This window comes from Coffea eugenioides, unplaced genomic scaffold, assembly GCF_003713205.1.
Source record: "Coffea eugenioides isolate CCC68of unplaced genomic scaffold, Ceug_1.0 ScVebR1_2635;HRSCAF=3700, whole genome shotgun sequence".
Lineage (NCBI taxonomy): Eukaryota > Viridiplantae > Streptophyta > Magnoliopsida > Gentianales > Rubiaceae > Coffea > Coffea eugenioides.
Window position 1 is genome coordinate 22,008 of NW_020863140.1, and position 4,702 is coordinate 26,709.

Consider the following 4,702-nt stretch of genomic DNA (forward strand, 5'->3'; position numbering starts at 1 on the left):
GGATCGACCCGCCAACCCGTCAACCTGAAATTTTCGGGTTCGGGTCAGCATACCTGACCCGTCACGGGTTGGCGGGTCGGGTTCGGGTCAACAGATTTTCTAACGGGTTGATCCGAACCCGACCCGCCAACCTGATTTGGACCCGAATTGCCACCCCTAGTTCGCCCCCATCTGCAAGTGTCAGATGAGCAAAGATTTGGTTTATCTTTGCATGATCTTGAAATCAAAAGATGGAAAAGTATGAAAAAATCAAGAAAGTTGGGCGTGGTGAGGTGCTTGGAAAGCGTCTGATAAGCACACTGGTGAGGTGCTTGCAATTAAAAAGATCAAGAAGTATCGTTCAGAAGAGCTTGATCTGAGAGAAATCAACTTAGAAAAATGGACCACCGAATATTGTGAAGCTGAAGGGCGTTATTACAGAGCATGACACACTCTACTGTGTGTTTGAATACCTGGAATGTACTCTATACCAACTGATGCAGCAGACAAGAACGCCGATACCAGAAGAACGAGTTAAAAGATGGAGCTTCCGACTTCTGCAAGGCCTCCGCTCAGGCGCATCAGCAGGGATTCTTTCACCGCGACCTTAAGCCAGACAATTTGCTGATGTCAAAGGATGCTGACTTAAAGATTGCAGATTTTGGTCAAGCCTGTGAAATTGACTGGCAACCTCCATATACAGACTATGTCATGACTCGCTGGTATCGAGCTCCTGAGATTCTGCTTCGATCAAAAGAATGTGGTACTGCTGTGGATCTCTGGGCAGTGGGTGTAATAATGGCTGAACTGTTTATACTTCGTCCTCTGTTTCCAGGTTCCAGTGAGGCAGACGGAATCAATAAAATATGCAGTGTTTTAGGTAGCCCAACAGAGAATAACTGGTCTGAAGGTCTTAAACTTGCCACTGATGTTAAATAGCAGTTTCCACGGGTTGCTGGTATCTCTTTTTCCACCTTGATACCTGCTGCTATTAAGGACGCAATAGATCTAATCACATCACTTTGCTCATGGGATCCAAGTAAAAGGCCTACTGCCTTAAAAGGCACTTAACCATCCTTTCTTCCAGAGTTGTCTTTGTACTCCACCCTACTTCCACAGCACAGGTGCTGCTGCGAGAAAGCTAAGACAGCTTTCTAAGACAGCCAGATAGGCTGTTAAAGTGTCAACTTCTACAAGGTGCCTTTTGTTATGTGTCCTCCCATTCTTTGCGCTCATCTCTCCTCGTCTTAATTTCTCATGATCATCCTCCTTGTGTTGCTCATTTCAAGAGCCAACTAATATTGGATCTGTCCAGAGCAAATACTATCCGGGTGACAGAGTTCCCTTCATCTTGAAGATTTTTCTCCCGACTATCTCAACTGCAAGAAGCTGGAGACAGAACTATTGCAAATTATTCAACTTGAAGTTTGTAAACATTGAAACTTGAAATTTTTGGGATGACACCATGATACCACAGATAGGTCATTCTTTGTAAATTCTGAAGTGTAGCATCCAATGTATGCCTGAGGGACCATAACTTTTCACCACTTTTTATCATTACATTTGCTATTACAGAGTTTCAATTCCAGCACCGCTTAATGCTATATTAATTGGTTATGCATGCAGGGTTGCACGGCCTACTTCTATTTTTTAAAAAACATTTCTTTTATGGATTCATAACAGGAAGGAGAAACATATTGTATCATTACAATTTAAACGTAATTATTAACTAATTTATAACTTCTTTCAAAGGCTGATCAGAAATTAATGTAACAGCTTGTCAAAATAACCAGTGTTGTATATAGGAGAGACACAACTAAAAGGAATCCCATTAAAGTTGCAAGTCAATGAAAATAATAGAAATACTATGACCAGAACAAGAGCCAAAAAACAACAATGCCGACACTAAAAAAATCTTACACTCACAGTGTACACCGATGAGTGGAACTGGAATAAAAGCTAAAAGGTTTACTAACTAAATATCCCATTCCTGATATTGTAGAAGTATGAACTTGTGAGAAGTAGCATTTGTACTTGTCTTTTCTAGTCCGAATTAATGCCATCAATTGGAGGTTTTTGACACAACACATGAGAAGAAACATCACTATAATTAAAAAAAGGTCACCTGACTCCGCCCAACGGAAAACAATTGGAAGAATAGTTTTCTACCATAAATAATAAGTGGGTAATTGACATGTTATGATCATTGATGAAGACCCATGAGTATGCCTGCACTTGCTAAGTTGGTGAAAATTGCTGATAAGTCTTGAAAATGTGAATTTGTATGAATTTGATAGTTAGATTCATGCAGTGACATTTTGACATTCTCTTCGATGCGTTTACATCTCAATTGACCATTTTATCTTATCCCTTATGCAAAGCCCCGTTACAACTTTATAAAAGTCCCTTGGATTCTTATATTGAATTCACTATTAGTGGTGGGTTTGTGATATATAAGCAAACCTATGAGAATGTCACTCCATGATGTTGATTTGAGAATTGTATTTGACCCCGTACACTTTGGGGTGATACGTGCGTATGTTAAGCCCCTTGTGAGGATTGTTGAATTTAGTGCATTCGGATTTTAATGAAGTTATTGGAAAGGTAGGATGTTTATGCTGGTATGATTTGTTGTAAAATACTTACTTTCTTGATTGTACTTTTGAATTAGGATATGCTTAAGAACAAGTATAGTTTAGGTGTGGGGAAAATTGAAAGGGTCCATTTTGTTAATAAATTTGTGAATATTTTTTCCTTGATTTTTGACAAAATATGGTATTGATTTGTAAATTCTACTCATATTTGGTAAATGGTGATATCTTTTGTAATACCACGTGTTTATTGGTTAGGGTTGGCTTTTCTAGTTTTTAATAGAATCGAAAAGTTAAATCATACGCTTGTACCTAGAATTATTTTTTGATTAGAAAAATAGTTAATGGTCGTACCTTAACTATTAATAAAGTAAAGAAAAGTTAGCTGTCAGAACTTGTTGATAGCTATAACCAATTTATTAATGAGTAATTGAATTATTCTTACATCAATGATCAATTGTGTGAATCGTATCTGAAAAGTTGCATCTTTAACTAGAGTCGTGTCTATTTATTTATTTATTTAATTCTTGCTTATTTCTGTGAATTGTTTTATTGATTAGTTATTTGGTTATTTTTAAATTTTTTAAAAATCACCCCATAATTCTCACTCTTAAAAAAAAAAAAAGCAAATTTCTCCCCAACCCTTATGGAAATGACCCTACTCACTACTATATATACATTTAAATTTTCTTGAATAGTACTTTTATTATTGTATAAATTCGACACTTGTTATGCTAACTCCGTAACATCAGATTCTTTGGTTGGTTTCAACATTTTGACCATGGTCTTAATTTCATCCCTCAATCCGCTAATGACACTAGAAACAAAATAAGATTCAGTGAGGTAAAAATAACTTGGGGAATTTATTTTTGGAACACTGAGTTATGCCAGTGTCCAGTTGGGTTTTGGTATGTGGTGGTGGTGCGGGTAGGATAGGGGTCTTTTCCAGTTGAGCTGATTCATCCCTTTCTAGATTTTTCTCTTGGGCCATCAATTGAATCAAAGCATTGAGTTTTTGATCAACTCCTGAAATCATTGCTTTCTTATCCTTAGTATTGATCTCCATTTCTCCTCCTAGTTGTTATTGAATTTCCCGTTGATTCTGTTGAAGAGAACTAATGGAATTTAGTGCATCCTGCAGCCGAACTTCCTATTTCCTCCTTTGATCTTTCAAATTCTGTTGAAGCTATGTGTACAATCCAAGGTTCGTCCAGACTTTTACCAATTGTCAGGAGTTCGAGTGAGATTTCCTGATAGAAGCTCTAGTAAGGAGCTATGTTTCCAAGAAGAAGAAGAACGTCGAGATGAACTAGCTAGCAGGAGAGGAAGACGAGAGAGAGTAGAGATAGAAGAAGAATCAATTCAGTTACAATTTCCTTAATTGCCTTTTCCTTTACAATTCTTCCCTATATAGAAATGAAGCATTCAATCACTTTTTAATTATTCTGTAACACACTGACTTGCTGATCTCATCATTTCTAACAACCTTTAACTAACTCATAAAGCTACTCCAATTTACATAATTTGCATATTAGTCCTTGAATCCTGACATTATGTTCGTTGAAATTAGGAGCATGATTCAAACTCAAGTCGATTAAAAATACTCAATTTACTTGATCTCAATCTGAATGCAGCCTGATAAATTTTCGTCTAAGTTTGTTTTGATAAATGGATTGAAACACTTGATTCAACTAGACTAGTTTAAGCTACCGTCAATGCTGAGCGATTGACAAGCGAGATCAATTTGAGAAAAATGAACCGTATGATTGAGTTGAAAATTGTCATGTTTTTGCATGGACACAATACAAAAATAGTAATTTGGCCCAAGTAATTCCAAGTTTTTTGCATGCATATCCATGATTATTTGTCTCTTCATATTGATGCCGAAAATTCTATATCTTTTATCTGATTAGAAGAATTGATTTTATTATATGTCTTCTCTTTGCACCCTAAAAATATGATTTTTTTCCCCTTCAAGAAAAAAATATAGCGATATATTTATTTCGCGAATAATTTATTACAATCTATTAAAATTAATGAGTTTATCAATGTAACAATTAAATTAAAAGTAAGCAAAGTTACCACATGTAAATAAAAAAATATTTACATCAAATGTGCGATTGCAATCAATT

The 4,702-nt window shown here is 36.2% G+C and overlaps 1 pseudogene; it reads left to right on the forward strand.

Annotated features, from left to right (window-relative positions):
* The first annotated feature begins 230 nt into the window (after positions 1-230).
* Positions 231-1,150, forward strand: LOC113757034 (annotated as a pseudogene).
* The last annotated feature ends 3,552 nt before the right edge of the window (positions 1,151-4,702 follow it).